The following is a 22,704-nucleotide window of genomic DNA, read 5'->3' as shown; positions in this document are numbered from 1 at the left end:
GAGCACTAAAGAACACTTCAACATTTTAGGCTGTTCTTTATTTCATCTCAGACCCTTACTAAGCAGTCTGATCCTGGACAAGTCATTACTGACTGATTCAACCTCTCTCAGATTCAGTTTTCTCATCTATGAATACAGATAATGATAACATCTACATCTTGGAGTTGTTGGGAGGATCAAACATGATAACATATGCAAATCATTTTGGAAACTTTAAGGTACTATATAAATGCTAGCTATATATAGTCAGTAAAAATGCATTAAGTATGTTAGGCACCATGTTAAGGAGCTGGGGGGGGGGGGGGACAAAAGAGACAGCTTTGTTTAAGGACTATTTTGTAATTGTACAATACAGGGACTCAGTGAGGTTTGTTAAACATGACTCCTAAATTATTCATACAATTTGAATAGGGCCCCCTTATCTGTGGTTTCAGTTATCCATGGTCAACCTCAAAGCCAGGTCTCTTCTGCTTGCACTTTTGACTTTTATTGAGAGGGAAGGGTTGGGGGCTGAAGAGGGAGGCCTTAGAGAAAGAAGTGAAGGACAGAAGCAAAGAAAGTACATGTATATGGAGTCAACAGATGTCCATGTGAGCCCTACTTTATCCCTCCTGGATTTTGTTATTCATATACAGAAATGCTGTTGATATTTGGGGTTTATTTTGTTAACTACTACTTTACTGAAGCTATTCTCTCAATTAGCTCCTTCACTGATTCCCCAGGATTCCTTAACTAAGCCATCAATTTCTTTATTTTGCTTATTTCTTGTCTATAGCTTGTCTAGCATTTCTAGGACTATGTTAAATAATATCAAGGAGGAAGGCATCCTTACTTTACCATTGAATTGCTTAGGAAAGCTTCCAATATTTTCCCATTGCAAATAAGAATAACTTTAAGTTCTAAATACTTTTTATCATATTAAAAAAAGACATGGTTATCCTATATGTTGTACCTAATATATGTAAACATATCCTATATATTTAATGTAAATTAACATAATTTGTGAAAGGCATTTTCTTCTAGCAACATAATCCTGTGATTTTGAATGTTTTTATCTTTAATGATTACTTTGTTTTCATATTATTTAATCATCCTTGCATCAATGTTATAAAAACTCAATTATAATATGGGGTTTTTAGAAAAAATTGCTGAAATATTTTTGGCAGGATTTCATTTAAAAATTTTATTCAATATTCAGTAATGATACTAGCCTAGAATTCTCTTGGCTTTTTCTTCCAGAACTCACTAACAATATATTTGTATCATAAAAGGCTTGGTAGTTTTCTTTCTCAATTGTTTTGTTAAAAGAGAGCAAAGGCAAGATGGTGGAGAAGGTACACAGATCCACCCAATTTCTATCAAATTATCCTACAAAAACTATGACATAATACTTCAAAAAGAATTCTGGAGAAGCATAAGTCACAAAAAAGACGGGATAAAGAATTGTTCAGCCCAAAACAACTTAAGAATATATTGCTCCATGGTAGAAGAACAAAAAATAGCACACCACATCAGGTTCCACAACAGCAACAGGCCTTGGAGAACTACTGAATAAGCAGCAAAGGCTTCTGGACCTCTCAGCCACAAGGTAGTAAGGGGGGTCAGACAACTGCTAAGAAGGAGACTGCAGGAGTCCCTTTGTTGGCTCTGGGTTCAAGACTCTTGTTACATTACTCATATGCAGATCCAGGTAGCAGTCCTGGGTTGGAATCTTAGAGTGAGGAAGAAGACTAACACAGCAGCAGCATTTGAGGCCATAAGGGAGCAGAAAACCCTGGTCACAGTTGCAAAGAAAAAAAAGAGTGAATGTGGTTCCTCACAGACCACACCACAGTAGAGGAGAGTATTAAATACTCCTCTTTACAGCATATGAACTTAGAAAAACTGAAAGCAGATAGATCCCCAGAATTAGCTCTAAAGGCAGCTGAACAAAGAACCTAAACCTTGGAACAATGCTCCCTTCACCATAGTTAGAGTCCAACTTTAATAGTTTTTAAGTTAAAAGAAAAGAGAAAGCCTAAAAAATGAGCAGTTTCTTTCTTCCTTTCTTTTTTTTCCTCAACATAAAGTTATTTCGGTGACAGAGAAGACCAAAATACAAACTCAGAAAAAGACAGAATCAATAATGCTGTATCCAAAAACTCCCAATAAAAATATGAACTGCTCTCAAGTTCAAAAAAAGAACTAATGAAGGAGCTCAAAAAGGATTTTTAATTTTTTTTAATTTTTAAAAATAAAAAAGCAAATAAGAGAGATAGAGGAAAAATTGGGAAAAGAAATGAGTGATATAGTAAAACCATGAAAAAGAATCATTGGCTTGTGTAAAGGATAAAACTATAAATGCCAAAACTGTAAGGATAATTTTTAGTGTTTTGACTTAAAATCTAAAATAAGTGGTCGCCACGGGAAATTCCCAAATATAAAAATACTCAAGTCAGCTGGGATTTATGGAGATTTTAATTAATAAAGAAAGAAGGAATTAAGGGAAGGATAGAGAGAGAAAGAGAGAGGGAGAATTAATTTAAACTGCTCTGGCTCAGGCTGAGCCAAGAAATTTTGGCCTAGGCCTGAGCCTAATGGAGAATGAGTCAGTCTTTATCACTCACCACAAGACTGTCTCCAAGCTGGGTTCTTCCACTCCGAACTGAAATTACTCTCCTAACTGAATTCACTCCTTCCTGAACTGTTCCTTCACCTCCTTTTAAAGAGATTTTTCTCTTATGTCACCTCCCCTAATTTTTCACATCTACCAATCACAATTTTTCCAGGACTGCCCATTCTTGGTTTTCACCTTCTTTGATTTTCACCTTCTCAGGTTAGATTAAATCTTCTGAGTACTTCACACCTCTTTGTTAAGCTTGCCTTTTGTAAGTTACTTGACCTTTTTAGGTACTAATTTAACCTTTACAGGTACTTAACACTTTTTTGTATTAGATCTAAAAATAGACCTATCTTAAGGTTCTAGTTTTACTATAAGGTATGAATTAGGGACTTTCATTGTTCAATCAGGAGTTTACAACATTTTCTTCCCCTAAGGCACTGTCTAAGTAGTGTGGAGTAATTTCCAAGTTCACACTTGATAAAGGAGGCACAAAAAGAAATACTGAAGAAATTAATGCCTTCAAAAATAGAACAGATCAGAGTCACAAAATGTAAAATAAATTATTTTGACTACATCAAATTAAAAAGGTTTTGTACAAACAAAACCAATGTAACTAAAATCAGAAGGGTAGCAGCAAATTGGGAAACAATCTTCATAAAAACCTCTGACAAAGGTCTAATTACTCAAATTTACAAAGAGTGAAATCAATTGTACAAAAAATCAAGCCATTCTCCAATTGATAAATGGGCAAGGGACATGAACAAGCAGTTCTCAGCCAAAGAAATCAAAACTATTAATAAGCACATGAAAAAGTGTTCTATATCTCTTATAATCAGAGAGATACAAATCAAAACAACTCTGAGGTATCACCTCACACCTAGCAGATTGGCTAACATGACAGCAAAGGAAAGTAATGAATGTTGGAGGGGATGTGGCAAAGTAGGGACACTAATTCATTGCTGGTGGAGTTGTGAATTGATCCAACCATTCTGGAGGGCAATTTAGAACTATTCCCAAAGGATGATAAAAAACTGTCTGCCCTTTGATCCAGCCATAGCAATGCTGGGCTTGTACCCCAAAGGGATAATAAGGAAAAAGACTTGTACAAGAATATTCATAGCTGCACTCTTTGTGGTGGCCAAAAATTGGAAAATGAGGGGATGCCCTTCAATTGGGGAATGGCTGAACAAATTGTGGTATATGTTGGTGATGGAATACTATTGTGCTCAAAGGAATAATAAAGTGGAGGAATTCCATAGAGACTGGAACAACCTCCAGGAAGTGATGCAGAGCGAAAGGAGCAGAACCAGGAAAACATTGTACACAGAGACTGATACATTGTGGTACAATCAAAGGTGATGGACTTCTCCATTAGTGGCAATGCAATGTCCCTAAACAATATGTAGGGATCTAAAAAACACTATCCACAAGCAGAGGATAAACTGTGGGAGTAAAAACACCAAGGAAAAGCAACTGCTTGACTACAGGGGTTGAGGGGATATGACTGAGGAGAGACTCTAAATGAACACTCTAATGCAAATACCAACAACATGGAAATGGGTTTGAATCAAGAACACATGTGATACCCAGTGGAATTGTGCGTGGGCTATGGGAGAGGTGGTGGGAGGGTGGGGAGGGAAGAAAAGAAAATGATCTTTGTTTCCAATGAATAATGTTTGGAAATGACCAAATAAGAATTAAAAAATAAAAAATAAAATAGAACAGATCAGTAAAAGAAGCATAAAAATTCACTGGAGACAAGAGTTGCTAAAAAATCAAAATTGGCCAAATAGAAAAAGATATACAAAAATGCACTGAAGAACTTCTTAAAAAGGCAGAATTGGCCATAGGGAAAAAGAGATACATAAATTCACTAAGAAAAAGAACTCTTCACAAAGTAGAATTGACCAAATAGAAATGAAGGTACAAAAGTTTACTCAAGAAAGTTATGCCTTCAATCAAATGTAATAGACTTCTCTACTAGCAGCAATGCAATGATCCAGGACAATTCTGACGGACTTATGAGAAAGAACGCTATTCACATCCAGAGAAAGAACTGTGGGAGTAGAAACACAAAAGAAAAACAATTGCTTGATCACATAGGTCGATGGGGATATGATTGGAGATGTAGACTCTAAGCAATCATCTTAATGCAAATATTAATAATATGGAAAGAAGTCTTGATCAATGGCATATAAAACCCAGTGGAACTGCTCACTGGCTATGGAGGGGGATGGGAGGAGGGAAGAGAAAGATAATGAATCATGTAAGCATAGAAAAATACTCTAAATTAATTAATTAAATAAAATTTTTTAAGTTAAAAAAAAAAGAAAATCATGCCTTAACAAGTAGAAAAGATTGGAAGCTAATGACTCCATGACACATTAAGAAATAATCAAAGTTCTATAGGCTGAGGTTATGGCTATAAATAAAAGACTTCAATAAAACATTAAAGGAGGCAGCTGGGTGGCTCAGTGGATTGAGAGCTTGGTCTAGAGACAGGAGGTCCCAAATTCAAATCTTCCTAGCTATGTGGCAAGTCACTTGATCCCCACTGCCTAGCTCTTAGTGTTCTTCTGCCGTGGACAGAAGGTAAGGGCTTTTATAAATAAATAAACAAATAAATAAATAAAGCGTAGGAAAAAAACATGAAAAAAATAGAAGAAAATGTGAAATATCTCATTGGAAAAACAACTGACCTGGAAAATTAATCCAGGGGAGGTAATCTAAGAATTATTGGACTATCTGAAAATCATGAACAAAAAAAGAGCTTAGAGATCACCTTAAAGACATTATCAAGACAGCTGTCCTGATATTCTAGAACCAAAGGGTAAAATAGAAATTGAAAGAATCTACTGATGACCTCTTGAAAGAGATTCCTGATGACCTCTTGAAAGAGATTCCAAAAGGAAAATTCCCAGGAATGTTATAGCCAAGATCCAGAACTCCTAGATCAAGGAGAAAATATTGCAAGCAAAAAGAAACAATTCAAATATTATGGAACCACAAGTCAGGATAATACAAGATTTAGTACATTAAAGGAACAGAGGGTCTGGAATAGGATATTTCAGAGGGCAAAGGATGTCAACAAAGAATCACTTACCCAACAAAACTGAGCATAATCCTTCAGGGAAAAAATGGATATTCAATGAAATAGAGGGCTCTCAAATATTCCTAATGAAAAGACCAGAACTAAATGGAAAATCTGGCTCTCAAAAGTCTTGAGAAGCATAAAAGGATTTTTAGAAAAGGGGTTCATTAAATAAGATTAAATTGTACATACCCACATGGGAAGATGACTTTTGTAACTCCTAAGAATTTTATCATTATCAGGGCAGTCAGGAGGAATATAAATAAGAGGTCATGGGTATGAGCTGAATATGATGGGATGATATCTATAATAATGAAATTAAGGCATGAGAAAGAAGAATACAAAGGGAAAAACAGAATGGGATAAATTATCTCACATGAAAGAACTTTTACAGTGAAGGGGAAGATGGGGAGGTAGAGAAGGAAATGCATGAAACTTAACTCTCCCTGGAATTGAATCAATGAGAGAAGAACATACATAATCAATTGGGTATAGAAATCTAACTTACCTGAGACATCTGGGTGGTTCAGTTGTTTGAGAGCCAGGTCTACAGACCAGAGGTCCTGGATTCAAATCTGGCCTCAGACATTTCCTAGCTATGTCACTTAATGTCACTATTGTCACCTGGACAAGTCACTTAATCTCCATTGCCTATCCCTCACCACTCTTCTACCTTAGAACTAATACACAGTACTGATTCTAAGATAGAAGATAAGGATTTTAAAAAAATCTATCTTACCCTACAAGAAAGTAGGAGAGAAAGAGGGTAAGAGAAAAGGGGGGCAGAGGGGAAGACGCTAATAGAAAAGAATGCAAATTGGGAAATGTAGTGATCAGAAACTAAACAGGGGGAAATAAGATGGAGTATAATATACAGTAATCATAATGATACTAATAATTTTTGTAAATCTCTAAAAAAGGTCTCATTTGTCAAATACGTAGAGAAATGAGTTGAATATATAAGAATATAAATCATTTAAAAGCCGATAAATAGTCAATGGATATGAATAGATATGAATGGGCAGTTCTCTATAATCATACCCCACAAAATGTTCTAGATCACTACTCATTTAAAAAATGCAAATTAAAACAACTCTTGAGGTACTACCCTGCATCTATCAGACTGACTATTATGACAGAAAAAAACAAAATACCAAAACTTGGAGGGGATGTGGGAAAATTCAAACAGTAATGCTCTGCTGGGAGAGTTGTTGTGAAATGATTCAACTATCCTAGAGAATCATTCAGATCTATGTCAAAAGGGTTATTAAACAGTACTTACCCCTCGAGCCAGCAATACTATCACTAGGTTTGTATCCCCAAAAGATAAAAAAAAAAAGAGGAAGGACCTACATGTTCAAAAATATTTAAAGCAATTTTTTGTGGGGGCAAGAATTGGAAAGTGAGGAGATATGCATGAATCAGGGAATTACTGAGTAAGTTATAGTACATGATTGTTATGGAATATTATTGTACTTTAAGAAATGACAAGCAGGTAAAACTCAGAAAAACCTGGAAAGGCTTACATGAAGAGAAGCAGAGTGAAATAAAAAGAACCAGGAGAACATTGTACACAACAAAAGGAATACCATGAATCTATTCTCAGCAGTACAATGATCCAAAACAATCCCAAAGGACTCATGATAAAAAATGCCATCTGCTTCCAGAGAAAGAACTGATAAAAGGCTGAATCCAGAGCAAAGCAAACCTTTTTCAATTTTTTTTCTATTTGAGTTTCTTCCACAAAAGGATTAATATGGAAAAATGTTTTTCATGATTGCTCATGTGAAACCACTTACCATCTCAGAGGGAGAAGGGAAAGGGAGACAGAGAATTTAAGACTAAATTTTATTTTTAAAATGTTGGAAACTTTTTAAATTGAGAAAAAAGTTAAATGAATTTTTTAAGTAGGTAAGATTTTAGGGTAAATCCATCTAAGCCTTGGATTTTTCCCCGTTGGTAGTTCCTTTATATTTAGTTCATTTGCTAAAATTGGATTATTTCTATTTCTACTTGGTGTCTGTTAATTTGATTATTTTACTTTTTTTTTTCTAAACCCTTACCTTCCATCTTGGAGTCAATATTGGCTCCAAGGCAGAAGAGTGGTAAGGGCTAGGCAATGGGGGTCAAGTGACTTGCCCAGGGTCACACAGCTGGAAAGTGTCTGAGGCCAGATTTTAACCCAGGACCTCCCGTCTCTAGGTCTGGCTCTCAATCCACCGAGCTAACCAGCTGCCCTTATTTTACATTTTTGCAGATAATCATATATATCTTTTAAAATTTCTATCATTGGCCTCTAGCTATATATAACAGCTTCTGATAATTTTTATTTCTTCTTTGCTACATATTTACATTATTAATTTTTTATTCTGTTCCTTGGATTTTCTTAGAATTTTAAGGAAAATAATAAGGGAGCAGTAAAAATGAATGGAAAATATCATTTCCAGATTCCAAACTATATTATAAAACAGTAATCAGAACTGTTTGGTTGTTATTAAAATTTACTCAGAAATAGATAAACAGATCAATAGAACAGAAGGATAAGAATTAAAGAACCTAAAACAACTCAATGTTTCATCAACATTAAGTTTTATGAGAAGAAATCCTTAGTTGTCTTTTGCATGATAATAAACATTTAATTTAATTTTTAAAAAAGAACTCCTCAGTTCACAAGAACTACTGGAAAAAAGTCTGTCAGGAAAAATTACATTAACATATTCTATAATAAATTCAAAAATGAATATTACTTGGGGGCAGGTAGGTGGCTGAATGAATGTAGAATAGAAGAGAGCCACATCAAGAAACAAGAGGTTCTAGAAACACTAGCAGTAGCAATTAGAAAAGAAAAAAGAAATTGAAGGCATTAAAATAGGCAATGAGGAGACCAAGTTATCACTCTTTGCGGATGATATGATGGTCTACTTAAAGAATCCTAGAGAATCAACAAAAAAGCTAATCGAAATAATCAACAACTTTAGCAAAGTTGCAGGATACAAAATAAACCCACATAAGTCATCAGCATTCCTATATCTTTCCAACACATCTCAGCAGCAAGAATTAGAAAGAGAAATCCCATTCAAAATCACCTTAGACAAAATTAAATACTTAGGAATCTATCTCCCGAGACAAACACAGGAACTATATGAACACAACTACAAAACACTCTCCACACAACTAAAACTAGACTTAAGCAATTGGAAAAACATTAACTGCTCATGGTAGGAGGAGCCAATATAATAAAAATGAACATCCTACCCAAATTGATCTATCTATTTAGTGCCATACCCATTGAACTTCCAAAAAAATTTTTTACTGAATTAGAAAAAAACTTAACAAAGTTCATTTGGAAGGACAAAGGATCAAGGATATCCAGGGAAATCATGAAAAAAAATACAAAGGAGGACTTGCAGCCCCAGATCTCAAACTATATTATAAAGCAGTGGTCATCAAAACAATTTGGTACTGGCTAAGAGAAATAAAGGAGGATCAGTGGAACAGACTTGGGGTAAATGACCTCAGCAAGACAGTCTATGACAAACCCAAAAGACTCCAGCTTTTTAGGACAAAAATCCACTATTTGACAAAAACTGCTGGGAAAACTGGAAGACAGTGTAGGAGAGATTAGGTCTGGATCAACACCTCACACCCTACACCAAGATAAATTCAGAATGGGTGAATGACCTGAATATAAAGAAAGAAACTATAAGTAAATTAGGTCAACACAGAATAATATACGTGTCAGACCTTTGGGAAGGGAAAGACTTCAAAACCAAGCAAGAATTAGAAAGAGTCACAAAATGCAAAATAAATAATCTGGAATACATCAAATTAAAAGGTTTTTGTACAAACAAAACCAATGTAACCAAAATTAGACGGGAAGCAACAAATTGGGAAACAATCTTCATAACAAAAACCTCTGACAAAGGTCTAATTACTCAAATTTATAAAGAGTGAAATCAATTGTACAAAAAATCAAGCCATTCTCCAATTGATAAATGGGCAAGGGACATGAACAGGCAGTTTTCAGCCAAAGAAATCAAAACTATTAATAAGCACATGAAAAAGTGTTCTAAATCTCTTATAATCAGAGAGATACAAATCAAAACAACTCTGAGGTATCACCTCACACCTAGCAGATTGGCTAACATGACAGCAAAGGAAAGTAATGAATGTTGGAGGGGATGTGGCAAAGTGGGGACACTAATTCATTGCTGGTGGAGTTGTGAATTGATCCAACCATTCTGGAGGGCAATTTAGAACTATTCCCAAAAGATGATAAAAGACTGTCTGCCCTTTGATCCAGCCATAGCACTGCTGGGCTTGTACCCCAAAGGGATAATAAGGAAAAAGACTTGTACAAGAATATTCATAGCTGCACTCTTTGTGGTAGCCAAAAACTGGAAAACGAGGGGATGCTCTTCAATTGGGGAATGGCTGAACAAACTGTGGTATATGTTGGTGATGGAATACTATTGTGCTCAAAGGAATAAATAATAAAGTAGAGGAATTCCATGGAGACTGGAACAACCTCCAGGAAGTGATGCAGAGCGAAAGGAGCAGAACCAGGAAAACATTGTACACAGAGACTGATACATTGTGGTACAATCGAAGGTGATGGACTTCTCCATTAGTGGCAATGCAATGTCCCTGAACAATCTGCAGGGATCTAAAAAATACTATCCACAAGTAGAGGATAAACTGTGGGAGTAAAAACACCAAGGAAAAGCAACTGCTTGACTACAGGGGTTGAGGGGATATGACTGAGGAGAGACTCTAAATGAACACTCTAATGCAAATACCAACAACATGGAAATGGGTTTGAATCAAGAACACATGTGATACCCAGTGGATGAATCGCGCGTGGGCTATGGGAGAGGTGGTGGGAGGGGGGGAGGAAAAGAAAATGATCTTTTTTTTCCCAATGAATAATGTTTGAAAATGACCAAATAAAATAATGTTTAAAAGGAAAAAAGAAAAGAAACAAGAGGTTCTGGGTTCAAATTTGACCTTCCTAGATATGTGATCCTGGGCAAGTCACTTAAGCCCAATTGTGGTAGCTACTCTGCCTTGAAGCCAATACTTAATATCCCTTCTAAGACAGAAGGTATGAGTTTAAGAAAAAGTTACTATGACTTTAATATTAAAGAACATACCATGAAAAAAATTAAAAGAGAACTACAAATGAATACTCTTCACAGGTATACATACAGCATTAATTCTTTAAAAATGGACAAAGGCAATTATTACAAAAGATAAAATATAAATTTTTGAATACATGAAAGTTAAAGGCTTTTGCATGAACAAAATAAATGCAAATAGAACAAAAAATAAAGTGTTCAACCAGGGAGAAAAAAAATCTTGATGCAGAGGTCTAGTGAAAATGAAGAAATGGCTGGCCTGGGCAATTGCTTTAAATGGAGGCTCTGAGAGATGCAGTCCACTCTAATCAAAAGAAGGGATTCAAGGGGCAAAAGGTACTTTGGAGCTGAGTTCCAGTGATCTTTCAGGATGAAAAGTTTTCTGGGACATGATGGAGGGAAGTCCAAAGTAATTTCTTATTGTAGCAAAGAAATGGAAACAAAGTAGATGGTCACTGAATTGGAAATGGTTAAACAAATTCTTCCATATATAAACAAAAAAAAAAGTATTACTGTTCAAGAAACAATGGAGAGAAGCATGGCAAGTCTTAATGAGAACTGATACAAAGGAAAGTAAGCAAAACCAGAAAAACAATATGAGTACAATAATATAAATGGATACCAGAACATCAACAAAGCAATCGAACCAAAATATAGCCATATTAAATGGCCAGGCCTGGGTCCAAAGAAGAAAAATGAGAAGCTATCAACTGCTTCTTTGCAAAGGTAGATGGCAATAGAAATGTAATATTGTACACAATGGTTTTTTGATGTTGGTTAGTTTTGCTGAACTATTTCTTTTTCTCATTTTTATTCTTTGTAATAAAGAATGGTTCTCTTGTGGGTAGCAGGGGCAGAAATGTGATATAAACGATTTTAATAAAATTTTATTTTTTTAAATATCTACTATGCATCAGACACTTTGCTAAATTCTAAAAATAAAAAGACAAAAATGGAAGTGTCTTACCTTCAAAGAGCTTACATTCTATAAAGGGAGACAATATGTATACATATGAACAAATACAAAATAAATACAAGGGAATGAGAAAAGTAGGTCATTAGCAACAGGGAAGATCAGAAAAGGCTTCATAAAATAATTGTTTGAAGGGGGCAGTTAGGTGGCTCCTAGAATTGAGTCAGAGATTGGAAGTCCTGGATTCAAATGTGACCTTAAACATTTCCTAGCTGTGTGACCTGTAAACCTTAAAATTTCTTAGACTTATAAATGTTGGAAATTTCACCATTGGGAAATTTCACACTTGAAAAATTTCCTATTGATAGTGGGAACTCTATTGGAATGTGAACCCCATTGGCATGGGAGGTTCCTCCTCCTCCCTTCTTAAGATTACTTTAGGACAGAAACCTTTTGCTGAACAATGGAAAGGGCTTTGACCTATGCTTAAGCATAGAACAGGAATTTCTTTGAGTCATGATTGATTTTAGAATTGATACAATAGAGATACTTAGAATGACAGAACCAGGACTTGGAAAATACAATTTCCACCCCACTCAGTCCTAACAGGATTTAGGAAGGGCTGCAGCAAAGGATCAAGATTTAATTATTGAGAATATGACCTTCAACAGACATGTGCAAAGCCACAGACCTCTGGGCGGTCCTGGGTTAAGCTAGAGCCACCATTGGCACAGGGAAGACATGGACAGTGATTGGTAGATGTGAGAACTGAGGGGAGGGAACTTGGATGGTTTCCTTAAAGATAGAGGGGTCTGAGGACTGAGGGGGTTGGTTGGAGAGGTTTTTGGTCTGAGAGGTGGTGCTTTGAGAGTTGGCTCTGAAGGAAGCTGGAGGTGGAGGCCCCTAAGACTGTTTGCTCCATTTTGATCAAGTGAGTAATAGGGACTGATCTCCTTTCTTTGCCTCAGCTATCTAAGGGCTTGGGCCTTTTGGCCCAGCCTAAACAGAAGGGGTATTTAAGCCCTATTCCCTTCTCTCCCTTTTCTCTCTCCCTCTCTCTCTCTATCTCTAATTCCTTTCTTCCTCCTATTTGTAATTAAACTCTATAAAAGGTTGACTGCTGACTTGAGTTTTCATTTAGGAATTACATAGCTGAATTCCTTGGCGACCTTAAATTAATATATATCAGTCTTTTAAAGTGATTTCCTTGTCACAGACCCTGGGCATGTCACTTAATCCCCATATGGAAAACCTATGGTATGCATACCAGAGTATGCTGGAAGGGGCTGCTCCCTACCTCCTCTCCTCACACCTAAGGGCATTTCTCACATGACCCACCCCTCCACCCAGCAGCCCAATAGGAGCACTTCCTCCCTCCCCTGTCTGGGGTAAGGGGGCCTCTCACATGCAGCATGAGGGTTGCAGTTTGGGCACTCAAGACTAAAAGGTTTGCCATCACTGGCCTAGCCCTTACTGCTCTTCTGCCTTAGAACCAATACACTGTACTGATTCCAATGAAAAGTAAAGGTGTTAAAAAAATTGTTTAAGCTGAGCTTTGGAGGAAATTGGGGATTTCTCAAGACATAAGTAAAGAATGTCAAAGAAATTAGCAAAGTCAGAGAAATACAGTGTCTAATGTAAGAAACAATCAGAAGGCAAGTTTGGCTTAACTACAGAATGCATGAAATAGAGTAACATGTAAGGCTGGATAAGGCCTACACAAGTAGAAAAAGCAGTACTCTGAAATCTACAATAACTATGACCAACACAAGAAGAATGGATGGTGAAATAAACATAGTAAGAACTTTGAAACAAGCAACCATGATCAAGGATGGAAATGCTAGACATTATCAGGCATATCTAGAACTTCACAAAGTTCAAAGAAATAATGGGCATGAGCTCTCAACTTCATTCAAAGCCTACTTCTAGTAGAGCCTCCTTCAAGAGGCCCTTCCTGAGTTTCTCAGTTGTTAGCAGATTTCCCCAAATCATTGTATAGGGATATTGTTGACATAGTGTTAATATTTTGTATATTTCTTACATTTCTGTGAATAAATTTCATCCTCCTCCTTAGTATAGAGCCTAGCACACAGTAAGCACTTAACAAATGTTATTAATCACTATTTTATTTGACTACCAACTGTTTCCTATTTGAAAGCATCCCCAGTAGAATAAAAACATCACTCTTTGTGTTTCCAGAGTCAGCACAGGGCCTGTCACATAGTAGGTACTTAATGCTTATTAAGTGACTGAACAAGATCCAAAGATTTTAAGTGACTTTTGAGAAATGATAAAAGCCTACTATGTATTAATCCATGACTAGAGCCTAGGTCTTCTGATTTCCTAGTCCAGTACTATTTCTACTAACAATCAATGATAAAGAAATAACATAATGCCTAAATAACTATTTCTATCAAAACTTTTTTTCTGAGCAAGAGTTTCTTCAAAAAGATGAGCCCATAAAAACAATATATTTTAAATAAAGAAAGTTCTACTCCAACACCTCATCATCAAGGCATAAAGGTGACCCTGCTTGCTGAAGACTATCCAGAGCTGTATGTAGGCTCTAGAAGATTCTACCATCCTAAAAAGATTTTACCATGGTCTTAGTAACAAACTATATCCACTTTTCACCAGTGTAAATATAAAGAGGCCTCTCACCAGTAGGTCAATCACTTAATAATGCATCATTTGGCCATAGCAATCAGAGAGAGAGAGAGAGAGAGAGAGACAGAGAGAGAGAGAGAGAGAGAGAGAGAGAGAGAGAGAGAGAGAGAGAGAGAGAGAGAGAGAGAGAGAAACAAAGAGAAAGAGAGAGAAGAGAGAGAGAGAGAGAGAGAGAGAGAGAGAGAGAGAGAGAGAGAGAGAGAGAGAGAGAGAAATAGCCATAGTCCTATTGCTGCCGACACTACCACCCCCCCCTTCCATTTCTGAGGCTTATGGTAACCGAGTTGGGGGGGGGGGGGTGTTAAAGGTGCTAAGAATCATGGGTTTTAACTAATTATAAACATTAACCTATTGTTGGTACCTGAATGCATGCTCTTTGTCATGGTAAATTACATTACAGAATCATATCAAAATTAATAATCTCACTATAAATGAAACCATAATAAAATAAAGTTGCAATAGAAGGATGACTCAGGTTTCCCTTGGAAAATATGGGAATTAGTAGAGTTGGTTTTATTGTGCATCCAAAAGCAACAGAAAAAAGTAATTTCATGGCCCAACTGATCATTTCCTATTGTAGAACTCTCAAAAGAAGTTTCAAAAAGACAACCATGAAGATAATTTCAGTTTATGCACCAACATTTGTAGCAGAGAATGAGGAGGCAAAAAAATTCTACAAAACTGTTAAGAGCCTCCAAATTAAGTCATCCTGTTCTTTTAATAATCTACAACTTCAATTAAAAAAAGGTCTAAGTTCAGGTCATCATTACCTCTCACCTAGATTCTTGCAATAGTCTCCTGATTGGTCTCTCTGCCAAGGTAACTTTCCTTAAGCATAGACCATGTGGCTTCCCAACTCAATCAACTCTAGTGACTTTCTATTGCTTCTAAGATTAAACATAAATGTCTCTGCTTAGCTTTTAAAGTCCTATGCAATGGGTTGATGGGAATATTATTAAGGATATAGACTAAATGATCATCCTAATGAAATTATTATCAATAATAAAGAAATGGGTCTTGATCAATGACAGATGTAAAACCCAGTGGAACTGTGAGTCAGCTATGGGAGGGGGTTGGGGGGAGAGGAGGGAAAGAACATGAATCTTCTAACCATGGGAAAATATTCTAAATTAATTAAATAAAATTAAGTATTTAAAAAAATAAAAGAAATCCCTAGGCAACATGGCTATAACCTATTTTTCTAACCAGCCTTCTCTCTCCTCATACAAGACATTCCATACTGTTTCATCTGCCTCTGAAATAGCTATACCAACTTTGCTCCCTCCTTACCCCCACCTTATAAAGTACCATTCAAGACAAAAGTCAAACACTATCTTCTGCATAAAATCTTTCCTGATGCCCCCAACCAGAGTGTTCTCTTAAACCTCTTTGTATTAAACTATTTTGTATATTACTGTATTAACTTTCTGCTATATATATTTACATATATCCTTTTGCCATTGATTGACAGATTGTTTCATTCTTTTTATTTGTATCTCTATCACCTATCCTAGTACACAGTAGGGACTTAATATTTGCTGACTGAGAGGAAAATTTACAGAAAGCTTACTGACTGGCTCAAAATATTAAGAACTATAACTAGAGGAAAACAAAGAACCAAAACATGGGGGAAAATGTTAAAATTTCCATTAACTATTTCCTCCACAGTGACAAGGGCACCCTGTGGGTTTGAGAAGAAACGAAAGCTTTCAGGAACAGACTATGTCTATTTTTTTATATAACTGACTGAAAAGTACAGTTTATAAAGATCTCAATGAGCTTAATTGTTGACTATCTTTTTAAAATTTTATTAGGTAGAACAAAATATAATTTTAAAGATTTTTACAAGGGGTTTCCCCTGTAATAAAATCATATAAGAAGAGCTAACTTTTACAACCTTCTGATTAAAAAAAAAAAACCAAGCTTGCTAAGATGTCTGCCACTGTTGTGGATGATGTCCAACTCGTGGCTGAAATAAAAATCAAGTCTTCCAACTGCTTCTGTATACAAATGATATTATGCTGTTTCATTAAGTCCAAAAACACTTCATCAATTTAATAACCATTAAAAATTTCAGTCTAACCATCTATACATGAAAAGACAAATGGATGAAAAATGCCTCTTCTTCAAGCTGAGCAGCCCCTGGGAGTATAGGGTAGTCACTTGACACAGTAGTAGATCAGTAATGAATTGGGCCTAGAATTAATTGACAAAGAACAGGCTGAATTAAATTTGGAAAATTGAACAATGCTTTTAATGACCCAAAAATTCTTCACTTGAAACAGCAACCCATTCTTTTGACATTCATATTCTACTGATGATGCTATACAGAATACCAGTTCCTAAAGATTAAAATTGGAGGTCATTAGAAGGTCAGTGGAGAGGTACTTAGTGCATAGGAATAGGCTACAAAATAATACTAAGGAAGAATGACATGGGTGAAATGATATAAAGGATATCATTTGATACCCTTTTCAGGACTGAAAAAGAGTTGGGTTAGCCATGCTGTGAGAACAAAAGATAATCGATGCCCATTTATTCTACGGATATATTTACATAATGTGAAAAAGTCTAAAACGGGATTCTTAACTAGACCTCTTTGGCAACTTAGTGAAATCAGAATGTTTTTAAATAAATAAGATATGCTAAGCATTACAAAGGAAACCAATTAGAATGAACTAAGTTTTCTTTCTTTTTTTTTTTTAATCACATTTATAGTCCCAGGTTAAGAACTCCTGGTCTAGAAAAAAGCCCTCCAGAATATTGAGTACAGCCCACTGTGGAGGACTTTTGGGAAGATATAAAAAATTACACAGAATACAAAGGTCTGCAAAGAGTTGATCTGGTTACTGAAGGAAGTGCCTACATTCAGGAGATCTGAGATCCACCAAAGTTCTAAATACAAAACTGCTTTATGCTACAAAGACAAAAAAAAGAAATAACCTATAAAGGAAGCCTAAGATTCTAAAACTGTTTGTTATCAAAACCAGAGTCAAGAGGCTACAATATAATCTCCTTCATGGCAGAGATCATTTTAAACAAATACCATGTGTGCCAGACACTGTGCTAGGTACTAACTGGACATACAAAGACCAAAAACAATTCCCTGCCCTTGAGCTTACATTCTAGCAGAATAGGAAACAAAATATACATATCTGAGTAAAAACAAAATACATACGAAGTAAATACAAAGTAACTTGAGGATGGGAGTGGGGGAGAGACTAACAGGTGGAAAGGGAATCAGCAAAAGCCTAGTACTTAAACTGAACTTTAAAAGAAACAAGGAATTCTGAGAGACAGAGATGACAAAGCAAAATATTCATTTTTGTCTTCATATCCTCAACCTAGCTCACATAGCTTTACACGAAGTAGGCACTTTCTAAAATGTTCACTTAAATCAAAAAAGGAAACTTTAAGGACACAAACTTTTAGGATCAGAATTTTCTGAGGAAAAAGTCATATCCCTTGTAATGCAAAATAATGATCCACTGACACTAGCAACTATATGAAAACCTGCAACTGAAGCTAAATAAAAAAGAAATAAATTGTGGTCACTAATAACTGCTGTTGCCTAGTAGAAATGGAATGGACACCAGAGAAAAGTGCTATTTTCCTATAGTCTCTGAGACAAAACAAATTTCACTGAGACTATTAGACATCATCCACTTCTGTCGATTTATATGGAAATGAATGATACAACCAGAAAAACCTTTTATGATATCTGTAGTGATCATGAAGTCCTGGAAGTAAACTACAGGCTTTCTGAGCACAGACACTGTTTTCAAGTCTTCTTCCAATTAAAAGTTGTAACTCTGGAAGAGAAAGGAGGATCAGAGGATCATAGACTTATCCTAATTTTACAGTTAAGAAACTGAGACCCACAGAAGTTGTCATCTGTCTGAGGTCATACAAGTAATAAGACAAAATCAAATCCTAAAGACACATCTTAAAGTCCTGTTCACTTCCCACATCCTGAGAATTAGCAATTTCAGAAGACTTAGGTTCAAATCCTGATTTTGGCTAGAGGAAAAGTGATTCTTAGAGAACTGGAAAGATTATTAAGATGATGAAAGATTAAGGGAATGCTTGCCAATATAATTAGAAGGCTTTAAATTGAAATTTTAAAAAAGAAAGAAAAGATCTAGTACCATAGGTATAGAAAGGTATGACAAGAAAAATGTTCACTAACTTAAAGGACAGAAATAGCTGACAAGAAAAACAGGATCACCACATTCTCAGATAATTACATACTGATGTATAATAATCAAAAATTAATACTTTAACAAATGCAGGAGATAAGACTTCATCGGTGTCACAAATTTGGTGGGATAGAGCTTATAGGAAGAATATCATAATATAAGTATTTTACACAAAAGAAATAGATCTGCTAGAAGGGGCAAAAGAGTATCACTTCATGTCAAGGATACAAGCACACAGAAATTCATAATCTGAAAAGGGAAGCATGGTAGAAAGCAACTGCATGAAAATAAAAGAGAGGGAAAAAAACAAGTTATCATTATTGGAGTATACTATAGACTGCCTTGCACAGATGGAATATATAGATAATGCTTCCCAAATATGGATTACAAAACCAGCTTAAAAATAAAGTTTATGATTATGGAGATCATCAATTATCCTGATATCCATTGAGATTTCATTCCAGAGTCTAGAGTTATCTGACTTGCCAACAATCTCTCTGTCAGATTGTAGGGAATGTGATATATCGAAAGCTACAGTAATAATGACCAACAAGAAGGAATTGGTTGATGAAACAGAAGTAACAAGAACCTTACAACAGGTGAATATGAAAGTCAAGATGGGAAATGATAGATGTAGTCAGATACATAAGAGGTTAAAGAAATAATAAGCTTGAGTTCTCAGATAAGCACAGAACTAAAGAGAACAAGAAAAAATGGAAGAGCATATAATCACAGTGCCAGAAATCTGTGAGAATAGTGTTGGGAAGGCCAGGTTTATCAAACACAACCCTCTAAAGGCTTTTAAAAAATATTCAGTCACTCAGGAAAGTAATCTCAAAGTCATCCCTCAACTCTTCCTTTTCCCTCTCCTTCCCATATCCAATACATTGCCAAGATGATACAAAGCTATATGAGAAATTTAATATATTGCAAGGTAGGATCCAAAATGCCCTCATCAGATTTACACAATAATGAAATTTAATGAGAATAAACATAAAATCCTGAAACAAAATTTTCAAAAATCAACTTCAAAAAGGACAAAATGGGAGAAATTTAGTTTAAAATCAGTTTAAACTTCATGTGAAAGTTTATAAAGGTATACTAATTTACTCTTAATGAATCCTCAGTGGCAAATGATGATCAAAAAAGCTAAAGTAATCTTAGGCTATATTAAGTAAAAGTATAAGGGAGTGTTCACACTGAACACTATAAAAATCAGACCAATCTTGATCATGTTGAATTCCAGACACGACACTTTAAATATACTGACAAACTAAATCAAGTCCATGCAAGGATGACCATGACAGCAAGTATATATGAAATAATGTCATAGGAAGAATGTTGTTTTTTAAACCAGGACCATCTAACCTAGAGGCTATGGTAGATGTACTAATAGGCTTCAAATATTTTAAAAGGTTGCCATATGTATGGATACAATAATCTGTGTGGAGATGGAAGACACAACTAATAAATGCTACAGAACAGTAGATTTCAACTCAGCATATCAGGTATCTAAAATAGAATGAGCCACCTTACAAGTTCTCTGTAAGTAGACACATGCAAACAGAACTTAGCTAACAACTTACCACAGAGCTCAGGGAAGGAGAGTAGAATTACTATATCTTATAAGAAACAACTACACGATTATAAAAAGATCCCTTCTCACTCTAAGAATCTAATTCTAGAAGTAGGATTCTATGAATTCTGTACCAAATAAGTAGTATGTTGACCAGAGCTCTCTTTTCTTCCTATCCCTTTGTTTATTTTTGGTTTAGTTTTCGTTGGGGGGAGGGGGGAATTGGGTTTGTTTGTATGTTGTTGTTTTTTTTTGCTTAAGACTTGTCACTTGATCAGTGTAGGAAGCTCCCTATGAGTAAACTGTCATTATCAAAGCCAAGAGTTAAATGTTGTGGACCTGAGGCACTGAGAGGTTAAAGTGATTTGTCCAGCTTCCTGAAGTCAGTAAATTAACTTCTGACAGATTGTAACTATAAACAATTTTTGCTTTGTTGATTATGGCACACAAAAAGTTTATGGAATTCTAAACAAACCACCATTTTGCAAAAAAATAGTACAACAGGGATAACCTTGTAATGTCTAACCAAAGATAATTTTCAATTTTATTCTTGATATACCGTATTCCTTTACATTCTACAAAAAGTAAAAAATATTAAGTGCCTACTAGACACAAAGCAATTTACTATCCTAGCCTTACAAACACCATGATAAGCATTTAATTAGCCATTATTATATGTGATTAAGAAGAAACTGGAGGGGCAGCCTGATTACCATAATAGATAAGAGTGGGCCTTGGAGTCAAGAAGACCTGGGCTCAAGTCCAGGTCATAATATCAACTGGCTGTTAAGACTCTGTTTAAGCATCAGTGTTCACCAAATAATTCTATTAAATTATAAATTTTAGAAAAGTTATTAATCTTCATTAGGAGAAGTAGTTTGTATACTACAGAGTTCCCCAGAAATTAAATCACAAGTTCAAACCAAAAGAGAGAAAAAAAAGTATTTTTTTTAATCCTTACTTTCCATCTTAGCATTAATACTGTGTATTGGTTCCAAGGCAGAAGAGTGGTAAGGGCTAGGCAATGGGGGTTAAGTGACCTACCCAGGGTCATACAACTAGGAAATGTGTGAGGCCATATTTGAACCTAGGACCTCTTGTCTAGGCCTGGCTCTCAATCCACTGAGCTACCCAGCTACCTCCTCTTATTTCTCAGAATTACTAACATAGTAGATTTTGGTAACCTATGGCAGAAGATACTTTTTTGGTGATATGACTACAGAGTAGAAAGGAAGTATATTTATAGATTCATAATTATATAATGTTATAAAATATAGAGTACCTTCCCCAAAATACCTCCCCTAAATAATGCAAGTATTATGTCAATCTTACAGATAACACTGGGGTACAGAAAGATTAAATGAAAACACAACTAATAAGTTCCAGGAAATCAAGATCGAAACTCTGGTCTTGACTCCAAAACTAGGACTCTTCCCACTACAGCTTGATGTCTCTAGAAGGGTATACTGAGAAGCATTTTCTAAGTGCCCCTGTGGGCACTTGGGATGCATGTACCCTGTGGAAAAGGTTAACACAATCTAAATAAGACTATGTGAACACTTGTAGAGGGTCTTACAGTTAATTCTGTGCATCAGATTATCACTACCTACCTTCTAATACTTAATTGTCTGACCTTTAAGGTCAAGTTTCAAAAAAGATCACTAGATACAGATAGGTAGTCCAAACTGTCCATTTGTGAGGCTACATAAAATCCCTAATTTTCCCCCTAAAATGAAGTTTGAAAATTTTAAATAGTAGTCATACTCAAAAGCCATCAATATTTGATGTCCTAGTGCAGAGGCCTCAATAAAAACCTTAAATTTTCTAGCTCTCCATGTAAAAAAAAAAATCACTTCCCTACCTGTAAGCATGGGCAAAAAGGAAAGGCAGGTTTGTTCACAGAACCTTGGCAGCATTTTGCCTCTGACTAGTTTGTAATCAGTTCGGGTTTAATCTCCAGGAAAAGTTGAAGAATGGTGCAATCCCGGTTTTATTAGTCCTCAAAAAGAAAATATTGTCTCCATATAGTGTTATTAGCCTCACGCCCACCTATTCATTAAAAGTGCTGTGCAATGTCCCATTACACAAATGAAAGGTCAACATATGGAAATAGGACAAGTCAAGGAAACTAGTCAAATCTCTCTTCTCTCAGCTCTCTAAGTTTCCCTTCAGTTTCAATCTTGTCTTGATTATAGTCGGAAATGAACCTAGGGAATGCCTGTCAATCGATCCCATCTCCTCCCTACTGCCTGCCCCTTCCCTTTTGTCTTGAAGGTTCTCAGTCACTTCCTTGATGGGCCTAACCCCGAAGCTGCCTCCCCCAACCCGAAGCCCAAGAACCCTCTTTCCTACAAACAGATGTCGGCCTGTGTTCTAGGATTTACTTTTAACTTTCCTTTCTGGCAGTACATCTGAGCCTGTGTGTACCAGACCGGGATGGGATAGGGTGGGATGGGGTGGGATGGGATGGGAAAGAGAGAAGGGGAGGGGATAGAAAAGGAGGGGGAGGAGACCGGAG

At 35.8% G+C, this 22,704-nt stretch overlaps 1 protein-coding gene across 8 annotated transcripts in view; it reads right to left on the bottom strand.

Annotated features, from left to right (window-relative positions):
* EHMT1 (euchromatic histone lysine methyltransferase 1) overlaps positions 1-22,704 on the bottom strand; it is a 315,365-nt gene that overhangs the window by 291,010 nt on the left and 1,651 nt on the right. The gene's annotated exons all lie outside the window — the stretch shown is intronic.

Source organism: Monodelphis domestica, chromosome 1 (assembly GCF_027887165.1).
Source record: "Monodelphis domestica isolate mMonDom1 chromosome 1, mMonDom1.pri, whole genome shotgun sequence".
NCBI classification, from domain to species: Eukaryota; Metazoa; Chordata; class Mammalia; order Didelphimorphia; family Didelphidae; genus Monodelphis; species Monodelphis domestica.
Note: the sequence above shows the minus strand (reverse complement) of the source record. Positions and strands in the feature narration are given on the sequence as shown.